Source organism: Rhynchophorus ferrugineus, unplaced genomic scaffold (assembly GCF_030347505.1).
Source record: "Rhynchophorus ferrugineus isolate W39M unplaced genomic scaffold, kcgeb_rfMv2 rfM4, whole genome shotgun sequence".
Taxonomy (NCBI): Eukaryota; Metazoa; Arthropoda; class Insecta; order Coleoptera; family Curculionidae; genus Rhynchophorus; species Rhynchophorus ferrugineus.
Genome location: NW_027472583.1, coordinates 31,049,819 through 31,066,500, shown reverse-complemented (window position 1 = coordinate 31,066,500; position 16,682 = coordinate 31,049,819). Strand labels below are relative to the sequence as shown.

General features: G+C 32.7%; 1 protein-coding gene across 1 annotated transcript in view; it reads left to right on the top strand.

Annotated features, from left to right (window-relative positions):
* The window catches only part of sli (slit guidance ligand), a 687,830-nt gene that overhangs the window by 284,842 nt on the left and 386,306 nt on the right, over positions 1–16,682 (top strand). The window lies entirely within an intron of this gene.

Below are 16,682 nucleotides of genomic sequence, written 5' to 3'. Positions count from 1 at the left end.
CGATTTTAATCATGTTTTCATTGAGTGACATAGGCATATATATTTTATGCCCGTGCAAAGTCGGAGCGGGCCGCTATGTTTTTATATACAACGTTCATATTTTTTCTGTATTTAATTTAGTATCAGCATTGCACCCGTGCGAAGCCGGGGCGGGTCGCTAGTATTTAATATGTTACTGCTTGATTTCAATATCAATCCATCGTAAAAAAATCATAATAAAATTGATCGATGTTTAAAATTTTATATTCGCGTATCCTTTTAAGAATTCACGACATCTTCGCGTTGGTGGAATGGAAAAAAGTCTCGAAGAATGAAGAATAATATTTTATTGGTCGTAAATTTTCTCCTGTGTGGTTTATTAAAATCTCAGGACAGTTGCATAGGGGATTGTAAGAGTCTCGTCACGTTTCCATATGCATGATCGTTGTTAGTCAAGTTCCTGCAATCAGATAAACCTGATGATTTAGGCGTTTAGTTGGGATTGTAATAGAGAAAGTACTAGTTTCTCGTTCCAATTATATAAATAGAAACATCTGGTATATTGTTTTTATTTATGAGTTTTATGAATGCTTTATAGTGATTATTATTTTTCTTATACAGAACTAATTCCAAATAATTGACAACACAATTATTTTTGAGGAAAATGTCATCCAGTTGACTGATTGATTTATTCAATTTCTTATAAATTATGGGGCTTATGAATTTATTTTGAATGATTTTCTTTAAATATGGAAGGCCTAATTAAAAAAAATGTTTGTTGATTCACAGTTTATTTTTCATACCTGCAAAGATTCTTTTACATTTTTCTGTTTTTATTCACCGACGTTCTATGATTTCTTATGGTTTATTTTATTTTTTATACATATTGTTGATCTTATTTGTGGTTCATCTTTTTTCGTGGCCTTTTCTTTTTGTTGCCTAGTAATACTTACACTTCTTAAAGATTGAAGCTAATTTTAATTGAATATAATGGAATTAGTAGTGATTATATAATTTTTCGTTGTGTTAAAGAGGTGTTTGTTCAATTCGTAATTCTTGCTCTTCTCTTCATTTAAAATTCTTCAAAATTAAACTGTATCGCAGTTACTATACAGAAAGTAACTTTAAAAAACTATATACTTAAATTATCCACTTAAAGGTCCACTTAAATTTTGTGCTCGAATATGTTTTGAGATTCCACTGCATCTAGAATATTATTGTGATCAACTGGATAGAGCTACGAAATTTTTGAATAATATGGCAGATATAACGTTTCCATGTACGAGTTTACATATTTTTAAGATGCGTTACACATTGAAACACATTTACACATACATTGAAAATAAGGCTGGGATTAATGGCGCGATTTTTATAATTCGTGTGCTCAATTGGTAATATCATCTTTTTTTTTAAATATTTAAAAAATCCCACAACAAAAGTTGGTTATTGTCCTTCAAAAACCCTAAGTTTTCATATTGATATTTTACTTTATACCTAAAAGTTCGATATTTCGATCTACAGCTATGAATATGTTTTTTTTTTAAATATGGAAAAGTATCGGCTCATAAAATATCGATATATCGGAGTCTCTAATTCAACCACACTTCCTTCTAATCACTTTAATCTAATAATGAGTTTTTAACGACATGTTGTTAATTACAAAAAATATTTTGTTTAATTTTAAAGTTTGTATCTCAGTAAGAAGGTTTAATTTATAAGAAATGTGAAACATAGTTTCTTTAAGGTCATGTACAAAAAGTTATATTCTAAAGATATTGAATTATCAAGTAATTTTTAGCAACTGTCATCGTAATTATGTATTTCACAGGAAGGGTATGACTTCAATGAAACCAAGTGGCAGTCCGAAATAGTCAGTAGTTTAATAGAGTACGGCGGATAGGGGACAACCCATTTAAGTGTAGTATTTCTTTCTATTCTCACAATTATGTAACATGTGTCCAAGCATTATTACGAAATTATTATTCCGTGTAGTTGCAAAATGAGCGTCAATAGCTTGTCATGCGAACAGGTGCTAAATAAGAAAAAATATGAGATAATTCGAAATTATTCAAACAGCAACAGAACAGGATACTTGGATAAGCATAGTGCAGACTCCAAAAGCCAGACGGAATACCTTAACAATTTCAACCTCTTGAAAGACCTCCGATGGCGTAAATAAGCCGATATATATCCAGAAGCATATTGTCATTGGAAAGGTGAACGCAAGGAATTTTTGGACGTATATCTTTTATCGAGACAAAATCATCATTGGATACATCTTCCCCTCCATAGAAATAATCAGTAATTAGGTTGCGAAAAGAAGAATTAAGCCAGACTACTTTCTCAATACAAGGTAGCTAAGGGAGGAGTAATGAAAGATAAAACGCGATGTATCTGTCTAATAAAAGATAGTTTTTAGAGAGTCTTAACATACTCATCAAATACAGTCTTCATTAAACAGAACATTTAAATAATTGGTCAAGGAGGCGCACAGTTACCATTTATACCCGTCTAATATTTATAATTAATAAGTTATATTGTAAATAAAGTCGTTTTAACTCTTAAGCCAGTTTTTTATCTTAAAAGTTGGGAGAAAAAAGTCAAGCAATAAGCAACATAGTTTTTTCAAGATTTGATTATATATCATCAAAGTACTAGTAATCATCTTTTAACATGCTACTACCGTTATATATCATGAAGGTAATTGAAATCTGTTCAAAATGCTAAAATGCGTAGTTATATAACTGATTTTTAGTTATATAACTGAAATTTGCTACGAAAAATATAACAAATTAATTATCCCTTGGGTGAGATATTTCTTTAACAGTCTGGTGTGTTTAATGATAATAAATTTTTCTCCATCTCGCGCCAGAAAAAAGGAGAGATACCTCGATGTCTCTTGTTTATGGTGGTAACATTTAGCAACAAGTAATTAACAAGTAATTTTTAGCATCTGTCATCGTAATTATGTATTTCACAGGACGGGTATGGGACTTCAATGAGACCAAGTGGCAGTCTGAAATAGTCAGTAGTTTAATAGAGTACGACGGATAGGGGAGAACCCATTGAACTTTAGTATGTCTGTTTAGGTTCTCACCATTATGTAACATGTGTTTGAGCATTATTACGAAATTACTATTCCGTTAGTTGCAAAACGCGCATCAATCGCTTGTCATGCGAACAGGTGCTAATGTTACTCATTTTATTCCAAATTAAACTTATTTACCAAATAAGAAAACATATGAAATAATTCGAACTTGTTCAAACAGCAATGGTGTTTTAATTAAAAGAAAATTACATTAAATTTTAGACATTTCTTACTTTCAGTATAGCCTTTCAAGAAAATTGAAAATTACTATATCCACACCTGAATTTCAACACCAAATAAAGCCAAATGACGTATTTCACGTATGTACAATATTTCTGGGTGTGTGATGATAATTAAGTGATTGCATGTTGTTTAGTCAGAAATAATGCGATGGTTTTGAGATTCCTCTACATAGATTTACAGTTTTCTATTTAATATTATTGAATGTATACATACAGCTATTCAGTATATATAGTCACAAATCATGGAACACTCAAAATTACATTGTTTATGCTCAGTAGATTTATTGTTTGATTTGAAAAAATATGCTGTGGAAGTCCTTTAAACACCTTTTTAAACCCATTATGATTCTACTTCTAATATGAATCTTCTTCTAGTGATCTTGAAGTCAGTTCGAAGACATATATACATAATACCGTGACTAAGTCCCGGATAGTCATCCATATCGATATATAGGCGTAATATTTAAGGCCATAACGCCTTGCTGCGAATATGGTGAGGATGTATTACGAGATGTCGACCGAAAACCGAATGAAACTGTTACCGCAAGATTTGTGATGACATAAATTGAGCAAACTGAATTGCATATTGGTAGAAAAAGACTAAAAATAGCGAGTAACAGGCGCAAAATCATCCTCTTGTATATCGTTGGTCACACTTTGTAGAAATTGTCGAGGATACACTGTTGCAACTCGAATGAGAATGTCTGTAGCATTTAGCGTACTTCCCAGATTTAGCGCCTTCTGATTACCACTTGTACAGGTTAGCCATGTAGCATGGCTTGGCTGGCACACAGTTTTTAGATTTGGTGGCGATCAAACTAACACCATTTCTTCGACACGGTATTACCAAGTTGCTGGAAAGATAGCAAGAAGTTGTAGAAAATGATGGAAAATATGTTGATTAATAGATATTGTACATGTTTTTCTCAATACGTGCCTTTTCAAAGTGGAGTTTTGCAATTAAAATTGCAATTCAATTATTCGGTAGTTAGAATGAATATGATTTTAAATATTAAATCCTAAATCACGGATTCACATTTATTAATTCACAGTATTCTATATGATTAAGTAACATGGTCAAGCATATGGGAATTGGCATTTTCTTTTAACACTTTTTGTGTTGATGTGTACGGTAGACATTCAACTAAGAACTGATTAATACGCTTTATTGGTATGGTTGCTACATCAAGGGACCACGTCGCTGGCGAAAATTGCGTGAAATGCAACGTGTAATGGAGACGAACGAAAATCCGTCATGTTTTTGTCGTTCTCGTTCGGCTTTACTGCCTCGTAAACCGCGTTAAACGGTCTGCGGTTGGTCTCCGTGCTGGATTTTAATTATCCACCGTTGTCACCTGTTCTCTGGCTCATCTCTTCCCATTGATTGAACAACGACCGTGTCCGAAACACTCCCTCTTCATCGTCAACAGTTTATCTCTCGCGACTGGTGCAGAACGCATCGCTTAGCCGTGACGTACATGAGTGACACATTTTACTGTGTCCGATATATGTCAGTCGAATAATATTCACGACCGGTTCGTGTCAAGTAACGAACATCGTTGAAAAAAAAGTTCGAGGACTACCGAGAGCGATGGAAAGGTCAAAAAGGGGGGCGCGACGGTAAGGTGTGCGCGGAAAGGGTGGAGGGTAGACGAGTGACGAGAGGGGAGGACTCTTGAGTTCCGCGCGAAGCCGCCATTTCGGAAACTGATACCCACTCGAAGAGCTCGGCGACGACCTTCGAGTGTCGTTGAACGGATATTAACGATTTCGAGATTATTTGACGGGGGTTGCGGGGCGGGGAAGGCGTTCAACGCGGGAGAGGAAGAAGGTCAGGAAGCTGAATAATATAAACATAATTAGTTTCGCGTGTGTTAGCTTTACCTATATGTTATTACTTCATTTATTTTTTAACCATGCGATATAATGAACTGGTGAAATCTCTCGTCGAAAGAAAGGTTTCTAATAATATTTTCATTTTAATAATATAAGGTATACGCCAAATACTTCTATAATTACATACATTGAATCACAAAATATTGAATTATTATTTTGCTGAAATAAAAATGTTATAATTTTTCTCACTTGTGACAGTGTCGAATAAAATCCATCAAATCACAATTCCCCTAGTCAAGAACCTTATTTGTTCTATTTAATTGAAAGGAAGTTATCTTAATGCTGTTGAAAAACAATTTTCCATCATTTGCTTTTCAAAGATCTGCATTTCTTCGCAAATTAGATTCGTATAGCATCTGAATAGTTTCCTACGGAATGTTCTCCCATTCTCGTACCAAAACTGCTTTAGTGATGTTGCAGTTGGAAGTATACTCCTCACTCTCTGCTCTATATCTCCTCATAATAGTCCATTTATGTTGAGGCCTGGCGATTGTGCTGGCCAGGGAAAATATTTGATAATGTTTTGATGCTCTTCAAACCAATACTGAACATTTTTGGCTGTGAGTATGGGCACATCATCTTAGAATATGGCAGTATTTGGCAGCAATATTCTAGCCATTGTAAAAGCTTTATCATTGATAATATCGAGAGAATTGTTTGCATTTTTTCGGCCAGTGATGTGAATGAGAGGACTGGCTGAATACTATGATATTGCCATGTACTTCAGATCTTAGACTTCTTTTGGAATTGTTCATACATAAACCCAGCCATCTGTAGGAAACAATATAAACTCCTCGGATCATACTGTATTATTCCAATTATCCAAGTTGTATGATCGATTTAGTCCTTCCATGAATGTTAGCTTTGTGGACCTGTGCTGAGTTAACTTCTGCTATCACTTTTGCCGCGATAGTTCTATGATGTATAGCAACAATCCTACCACGGCCACGTTAATCGGTTTCTGTCAGTTAACTTTAGGTTTCGCTCACTATTCCTCTTGGCTGATGATGTTTTCCTCTGTTTGGTGTATGATGTCATTACCATGTTGGACTGTCATTCGTAAAACGTTAATGGCATCTGAGAGATTACATATTTCATCGATGGCTTGTTTTAACCGTCGTAGCTTGTCGTAAAACATAGTATATAATACACTAAATATAACCTACAAGACTTGGCATGTAAACTGAGCAAACATACATGGGACGTACGTACGGAAGATGTACTCTATTACAGGGTGTTTAAATTATTTTGTCTACCCCTGTAAGAGTATTAACATACACCATTTCAGTTTTGGTTTCAACGCTTTCAAACTAATAAAAATAATACAGGTGATAAAATAGACCTTGTCAATGGAAAATATTGAATTGTGGCGAATTGGAAGCACAAACTGAACAATATCATCATGGTACATCATTGTTACAGCCGTGATATACGTAGAAATGCCAGAAAAGTGTTTCGACAAACAATATGAGAACACATATGTTAGCTAAGCAGAATGAAAATTGAGTTTATACTTGAATGGTCTCAAAGAAATTCAAATCTTATTAGAACGATGTGAAAAATGGTGCTTAGTAAAACACTGTTATATTTTCACAAAACAATTACAATTTTTTGTTTTTAATTTTCAATTATGAATGCTTTTAGAATACTAATGTAATGTAATGTATGTAAATGTATGGTAATGTGTAAATATGATAAAAAATAAGAATTTAAAATTAAAGCAGCAGTTCACATTTCATTCTTGTATTTTCTTTGCTTCCACTATTTTTCTACAACCTTGGAGTATTTCTTCCTTTTATATTGTCTGTCCGTTTCTTTAATTTCTCTTTTTTCTTTATATTTAGTTCATCCAACTTATTAATATTTTTCTGTCTTTCCTTGTTTGTCTATATACACTAATTCTCGACTGACTTCCTTTTATATGCTTTTTGTTTTTTAATATTTCTAAAGGCCTAAACTTCCCCTTTCGTGTTTTGCATTCTCTTCTCTATATCTATTTTATTCTTAATATTGTTTTACTTTGCTTTTATTCGTTTTATCCTTGTTATGGTCATGTTTCCTTCATTATATCGGACTTGATTTGTCGTGTGGTCGACTTGTTAACCTTATTTTAATGGGTAAAATTTTTTAATTGTTTCCATTCCTTCAAATCAAAAGCTACTATATTTTAAAACTTATATAAATGAAGTAATAGTATATGCGATATTGGACAGAATAATTTTATTATAAAGAAGTGATATCTGTTAAAATAAGAACCGGTGAAGCTACTGCTGTTGTTTCCCCACTTATATTTTAGACAGGTTCTCCTTTACCTTCAACGCGTCTTTGTTTAATATTTCCTGACCGGCAAGAAACTCAAACAGGAACGAGGAGAAAGAAATTCGCGTGCAATTACCGGACACCGCCATAACACTTACGCATCCGGAAGGAATAAATAACGTAATCGTACCGCCGAGGGAGAATTTATTTTCCTTCGCGAAACGTGTTTGAAATGGTGGCGGCGATTGTTGCATTTTAAACAACCACCAGCGAGCGATTTTGATCGTTTTTTCTTTCTGGTTTGTTTTTGTTGGTAGGTAAACGCCGTGATCGTATAACTCATTTTCGCGGCTCCGTAGAGAAAGCCTCAGTCCACGCGACTTCGGCTTTCCCGCTTTATTTTTTGTTGTTAAATTGTTTTATTTGAAAACGATAAACATGTTTTTATTAATGTTCGTTTTAATTACTTCGAGTTCAAACTGTTAGAGTTAGCCAAATATATTTAGGGTTGCAGTCAGTTCTTAAAGTTTTATAATGTTATTGATATAATGGTATATTAGGTATCTATCTGAAAATGCAATGTATCAATGTATACCATTATTAAATAACCTAACCTAACCTCAATATTCTTTAGTTATACTATAACTATGAGTTAGAGAGTCCAATTATGAAACCCTCAGTCGAAGTGCTGATTTTGACATCATTGGTAGAGAACAAAATTTCCTCGAAGCCAAAGAATTGCAACCATCACTTCCAAAGAAATAATTGATAGATTGGAAAAAGTTGTATTTTCTTATTGAGGCAGCTAATCATGATGCAAAGCCACTTTTCAATATCCTTATATTCAAATTTCCTGTAAAAACTTTGTTCGGCCTGATATATTGTATTAATTTGGTTTTTAGCCATATAATAAACCAAAGTGAAATAACAGCAGTTTTTTGTGGAATACATCTTATTCTGTTGTAGGAATAAGGAAGAAGCATTTTAATATTAAGAATATTATATAAAAGAACTTATAAATTCATTACATTCAAATTTTCATAATGAACCAACCGGATTTTCGGAAATATTTTCACGTATCCGTAGTAACATGTTACCGCTAACCTAACTATAACCTAACTATAACTATATATTGCTCTTCATCTATATTCCCACAGTTTTTGCTTTTTATTAGAACAGTCGAATGTAAAGGAAACGGTAACATAATTTAAAAGTAAAAACTTGTTACGTACGTGCATTGTTTCAACTGAAACGTTAAGAGATAATATAACAGTAAATAATTTCTTAATATATTCATAACCATTGAAATGTAATACTGTTGCCAGTTAAATAAAAACGATGCTACTGCTATTAATATAATATAAAGATATTAAGCATCATAACATGTATGCTTTTAAATTCGTGGGTTGTGGTTAATGATCTATAAATAATAATATAGCTGAAATTATCTGTTAGCATTACAACGATACACTCAATTACTGCAGTAAATTATATACAGTTAATATCTTAGTTGTGTCCCACGAGCTTTGTGATTTCAGATTTTATACTTTATATTTTCTTATAAAGTATCTACGTTGAGATTTTCCTATATCTCTATAATGTAAATAGTTCATATATTTCATTATAGTTCATTATATTAATTTAAAGTATACATACGATACTGTTTTATTTGTTGTTTCGAAATAATTTTTGGTAGTTATTAAAGTACACAATTTAGAGTATTGTTCTGTTTTATGCTAATCATAATTTTTTGTTCAATTTTTTAATAAGAGAAAATGTTTATTTAATTTATTATTATTATTATTATGTATTATTTAAATAGCAAAAACCTGAAATAACAATTTCTGTGTATCAAGTCTTACAATAGTTTGTTCTATTGTCATATCCATATTCGCTGTGTCTCATGACGTTTACGCAATAAACTTATGATTATGACTATTTTTACACCTTATTGTAGATACTCTATATATATGAGATACTATATACGCTTGTATAACCACCATTATTCTTTCAGTGCTTCGCTGACAAGCTAAACATCAGTTATAATTCATGGACACCATTTACTTTGGCATAATCCATCTAACTATATGATGCAAAATATATTTTTCGTTATGCCGCTAAACCAACTACTTTATGATAAAGCCATCACGTTAGACAAAAAGCAAAACACATTAGAACCAAAATAAAACAATTATACTGGTTAGTCAGAAGATACTCTCAACTTGATCTAAAATCAAAGAGGTTGATCTATAATACAATTATAAAGCCAATTTGGACCTACAGGGTGTAAATACGGGGTTGCACTAAAAATTCAAATCACTTAGTCAAACAGCGCTGTCAAAACAAGATTCTTCGATTGATTACCAATGCCTATCGCTATGTAACCAATGAAGAACTGCACAATGACCTAGAAATCAAATGGATTTGCGAAGTTGTGCAGGATTTCGCCTTGAAACACGAAAGAAGATTACTAAATCACAATAACGTGGAAGCAATACAACTATAACAAGACAGCGCGCAGGATGTCAGGAGATTGAAACGAACAAAACCATACGAACTTGTGTGAACATTGTGTACAGTGTGTATTATTAGTGTAAACTAGATCTATAAGTTAATAATTAATAAATAATTATAATTTTATAATTGAGGAATACATACTGATGTTTTTTCTCGCACTCGTCTTGCTTGTTAATTAATCCAAGCACATAGGAAAAGTAGTAATAAATTAATTGTAATAATAATAATAATTAAGATTGTATCTAATAAAGATGTTATAAAAAAAAATTATGATAAAGCGCTGTCACTCAATATTCTTAATTTTGAATTATTGGTATTGATCTAAATTAAGTAAGTAGTATCCCCTTTCTCGTTTTTAAACATTTTATACATGGGATAAAAGAATCTTCAGCATTAAGAATAACTATTTTTGAAACATTTAGTTAATGTCATAAATAATTCTTACAATTCTTGAAAGGTGGTGCAGAAAATATCAGTCATCTGTCACTTTAATAATATAGCTTAAGGTTTTGAAATTTTATAGCTTTTTGTACAAATTTGAAATCCTATATTAAAATTTCTTCTATTTTTCTATTTCTTGCTCAGTTGTCATGAAAGACTGAAATATAAAAATTGGCCATTGAAATTAAGTTGATCTAATACAGATCAACATTGATCATATAGGCATCAATAGAAAAATATGCATCTTGTGAGATCAAAATGGCGTAGCCCACCATGACTTTTTAGTACCAGGAGAATATGATTAATTTAAACCATGCTTTGACCCAAAACAAATAGAACGGTTTTTAAGTTAAAAGAAATTGGCCGTGGGGCACGCAGACAATGCTTTATCATTTTTTATTTTTTATGTAATAAATATATAAATATGACCTCTTGTCTCATTAGCTATACTTTCCAGACTTGATGCCTCCTGACTACTATTTATTTTCATTAATATATTACGTACTTTCATTATATACTCCAGTAATTACGAAAATATTGAAAATGGCTCGCAAATAACTTCTAAAAATATATAATTTTTCTGGAAGAGAATCCATAAATTATTGGAGAGTTAGAAAACTATATAGATTATGGTTCATATAAATAAACACCTTTTCATGTTTATTTCCTTCGTCCTTTACTTTTGGTAAAAAAAACAAGTTCTCGTTAAATAAAAAGATAATTAATTGCCACATCTGGAAATTAACACCTGGTTGGAAATGGTTAATATCAATGCAAAAAAGTTAGATACTGGATTTCGGCATGTAGTGACTTACTTTATTACAAAACTACCGGAACGTAATAATATTGTAATTTATGCCATAATTCGTCGATGTAGAACATATAGGGAAATTATCTGTGCGATACACAGTTAGTGTAAATTTTTTTGTTATATTATTAAAACTAAAGAAATGCTGTTACAATAAAATATTTGAATAACTTTTAAAAGTAAGCTAAGAATGCAGTTTGTGACAAGTAGTTGAAAAAGATGACGCTTCAAATTGCTTTGCCATCAATCGTATGATCTAGATCTGACCTTCGAAGACTAGTGATTGTTTTAAAATATCGGAGAATCTCGGGGGAAATGCCTTTTACTCACATGAAAAACGGAAACGGTGGATTGATGATGCGTTATAACCCGATGTTCATTCAAGCTTATTTAATTCTAAAATAAATAGTTATAAACCAATATAAGTTGTTTAAAACATATATTGGTGGTTTTATAAGTTACTTCAAGAACGGGTAAAATTCTCCGATAAAAAAATTGTTAAATCTATTGAGAATATATCACACTAAATACTGATAAGTAAATTACCATAGCGTTTGATCGATGTCCCGTTGCTTAGTTACACCGTTCAGAGGACATGTTATTAAAGAACCTGATATCCGATCTACATCCAGTGGTTCTATACGTCACTCGCAAGATGATTTATTACCATCACGAAAATACCAGTACAATGATCACAAAACGTTACTAAACCAGAAAACACCAGACGCCCAAAAATAATTAATGTCCTCTAATTCGGCTCTAATCTTTCCCAGAAACAGGGCCGACGGTTAATTTCTTATCGTCTAGTCGTCTCTCCGGCTATATCACATCTATTTTTTAAATTTATATTCATATATAATATATAGGTGTGTACGAACACGGTCTCAGACAGGTAATGAAAAAAGTTGAGGAAAAAAATCCTCTGCGTCGGTCTAAGGGGTTAAGCGCGATTCCGCATTCAAGGGACCCGTCGAGGGACGACAGACTGACATGTACGAAGATCGATGGGCGATGGCGAGGTCCCGCTTCATCGGAATTAAATGCCCAGATTTTATAAAGAGAGAAAAAACGATCCTTGGAGGTTTTAGTGGTAATAGTATCAAGTTAGCAACATTAAAATATCGTATACTACCTGGAAGGGTCGAGACATCAAAAAAGTTCAAGAGGAAGGAATTGAATGCGTTACTCGATCAATGTTAACTATTTAATCATGTTAAATTATTGGAATTCGCGCATTCTAATTCAAAATATGGTTTTATTTTTATAGCAATATAAACGAATACTTCAATGAAGGCATTGTCTAGCTTTTAACTTTTTTTCCATTCCCATCAGGTGGTATCTGAATACCATTCCAAAAACGTATCAGTTAATTTTCAATTCGTTCAGATTAAGTAAAACGTGTTCTGTTCACATTTGGTTTGTATGGGTCTGTATATCGTCTGCTCTATAGCTGATAGATGAAATAATTATCAGATCATATCCTCTCCCTCATCCGGACTATCAGTTACTAAAGTCGTATCCCACTGGTAGATATTCTACTGTAAAACAAGGCGATGAACATACCGAATTAAATCCCATATATTCAGGAGGTAACCTATAACGAGTGTAATTCAACGTGTTTGTATGAAGTACTTCGAAAGGGTGTCAGTGTATCCCAATTTACTCGCTAATCAGCTAAATATGCGCCGTAACAGTGAAGTGCGTAGACTAAAATGTTTAACACCATCTGATCTGATTATTGGACAAATATAGACTTTAGAATAAGACTAATTAATTAAAATAGTATTTTATACAAGAGATCGCTTAATGTAGTGATTTTCTGCAAAAATGCAATAAAAAGAAATACTTATTGCCTATTGGGCAGATCGTAGAACCACTAAGGGTAATAAAAAAACATCACATACGCTCTTATGTTTCCTATTTATCGGTCAATGCTTGGTCACGTCAATATCTAATTAACCCCTTTTTTATCTCATACTTGAGCTTAACATACAAGTTAAATTAGAATTTAATTAGTCACTCATTTTTTTAGTTTTTGAAACTCGGACTGAAAAGTTTTGATGATTTCGTAACTGAACATCCTTTTCACTGTAAGGAATGTACTAAACAAATTCCACTAAATTAAATAGAATCTCTTAAAACAAGTAGTGTTAAGGTTGAAGATATACAAATATACACTTCAGGTAACACTTGGAGTAACTGATACTAATAGTATTATTGATTGTTAATATTATTAGTAGTAATTAATGTTCAGGTCATGACGAATATGTCGAAATAGGTGGTAATCAGAAGAAGCAAGGTCTGGAAAATATTGCATGTGGGGTAGCATTTTCCATTTTAATATATCCTAGTATCTTTTCATCGCTTTAGCAACATGTTTTTAATCATCATTTCACACAGCATTCGATGATTTTCAACCGCCTTTTTCTTCAAATTAAAATAAAATGTAAAACTTGCCGGAAATAACGATTGACTCAGTACAAATTCAGTAATTTTCAATGAACCGAAAAAAGGTTTTGTGTACACTTCAACGAAATACATACGGAAAATTGAAGCCTGTCAGAGAGGCTTCAACATAACGTCGGCTGGAAATATACCCGATGTGATTTTACACAGTGCATAAAATTAATTTATAGGCCTGATATATAATTATATATACAATACTCAAACCCTTATAAATGTTATAAGTTGATGAAAATATAATAATTCATGGTCGCTCACCCATTCCCATTTAAGCCCCCGTTTTATTGAAAGATTATCCGCCCTTAAAAAACCTCCGAGATCTGCTTGATGGTCGAAAACCCTTCAGCTGTCAGATTTAAGCCCCTTCTGATACCCATAAACCTGTTCGTTATCCTATATGGAGTATAAGCGATCTTAAATCTGTTAACAGTAGACGTCTGCCTCGTCGGTATTTCATTCTAAGTAAAAAAACACCACTATTACAACGTAACGGTAACGAGTTTTGAAAACTACACATGTCTATTGGTAAGCTATTTGCTTGTTTTTGTATGCATTTATGCGCATCAGGTTAAGAATAATAGAGGTTGCAATTTTTTATCATTTTTAACTTAATTAACAAAAATATATTCGCTAAGCCGATCATAGCCGATCATATGGTGAAGCACAGCTGAACTTCGACACACTAGCTTGAAGTTCACTAAAAGTGTAGTTGAGTGCCTCGACCATTTGGGATCATTATTATCATATCAGTCCTTGTCCTTTTGCGAATTTGCTTTGTCGCATTTCTGTTTGTCTACCGGTCACTTTTTTTCAGCACTCGATTCAAAGGTATCAGTTTTTAATTATTCATCTTCAAACCATTTTCGTGCATCAAGTATGTTCACCATAAATTTCAAGTAGTACTCGCTGACAAAATATCATAATATTAATTGTAAATTCTTAATTTACCGTTTCACTTTGTTTTAACAGTTCGTAACACATGCCTTTTTCATCTCAGAAAATATCCAGTATGAGCTTGTATAGCTGAATATTGCTCTTTACAACTTATGTTAATGTCCTATGTACTTCGGGTTGTTATAATCATAACCGCTAGCAATCCAATGAGAAAAAGCTCTTTTTCTTTTTCTATATATACCTGATCTTAAATTTGTAACACACACTGTATACTCAAATGGTAAACAATTTAATAATGTTGAACAACTAAAAATTACTCTGAACATGACTGCAAAAACTTATATGAACCAAGGTTATATTTATAACCTATATAAGAAACGCTGTCGAAAAGATTGATTGAAGTTGTGAAAAATAGAGGAGGATGTACCCTTTACTTAAATAAAAATTTAAAATATCGATTAGGTCTCTATTAGGTTATTAGGTCCTTATTAGGTTGTTAGGTCCTTATTGTCCTTATTGCATCAGGTGCAGGTCATCAGGTCATTACCAATTTTTTTTTAAAAACGTAATTTTGAAGAAAATGTAAAAATGTATTTATTTAAAGTATTGGCCATTTGGTTCTATATCTACCATCTCAAAAACACTGTTGGTCTTTTGAGCAAAACCATTTATCAAGCTATTTTCTAACTTCTTCGAAATTGACGAAGTGCTGCTCGGCAAGCGCGTGTCCCATTGATGCGAAAAGTTGATAGTCGAATGGGACAGGTGCGATAATGTGTCTCATCCAAGTGCTTTCAACGGTTCCTCGGCCGGTTTTGCTTTATAAGACGGGGCTGTTATAGTGCTGCAAAATCACTTTACCGTGTTTTCGGGCCCATTATTAACGTTTTTCGATAAATGCATGTCTCAAAATGATCATTTGTTGTCGGTAGCGATCACTACTAACTGTTTCACCAGATTTCAATAGTTCATAATACACCACGCCACTTAGGTCCTATCAACGCATAGCATTCTCTTGCTACCAAAACGATTTGACCATGGAGTCGGTTGACTGGCTTCGTCAGGTAAAACCATGATTTTTTTTCACTTACTCGATGCAGAGATGACTTACGATCATGCTTATCACAGGCGATATTTCGATTTTCTATTTGGCTATCATTCAATTGACCCGGCACGCATCTTCCATCTTTTGGATTTTTCCTATTTCTCGTAATCAGAATTGCTAAATCGTTTCCGTGGACCACATATAACACTTCTGCCAATAGTCTTTGAGTTTGGATTGGGTCTTCATTCAATAACTCGTACAGTTTCGTATCTTCAAACTTCGTTCTTTCAGAACTTTCTTTGTCTTGGGCATCGAAATCACCACTTTTGAATTTTCTAAACCATACCTCACATGTTTTTGAGGTTAAAGCACCGTAAGTTTCTTAAAGTTTAAAATATTGATTAAGCCCTTATTTGACCTATCAAGTACACCGGAAAGTCATTACCAGTTTTTTTAAAAAAAAACGTAATTTTCAAGAAAATGGAAAAGTATTAGCCATTCCTATATCTACCATCCTAAAAAACTGTTTGTTAGCATTTTTTTTATCTTAAATATAATCACTATTATTTGATTATAATGTATCTTCATCGTCAAAAGTGTTATGTATCAAGTGTATATGCGGAAATAAAAAACTAATCGTAATTTTCCTTGCAATCTTTATAGTAATTTTGTAATAATAAATGTGTTTGAAAAATACATTTTGGTTTTATTTGAAATTTAATTGGTCGGTAGAATGTGACGTCAGATGTTAGTCACGTGACGCGTATAAAATTGTCGACCAATAAAATGCTCTCCTAAAAAATGTTTTCATTATAGGTGCCTGTAATGGTAATTTGAACTAACCAATGAAATTCAGCGAAATGACGTTCTCAGTGCCTTCCTGCTGAGACCACGCGAAACAGTTCTGAAATTATTTCTATCAAGTTAACACTATATATTACTCTATGAGCCTAGCTACATCTGTTATAACAGTAATTGCTTTCCGTTACACCTGGTAAGTATAATTTTATCACATCGTTCGAGTGGCACGATTTTACGCAGAACCTATAA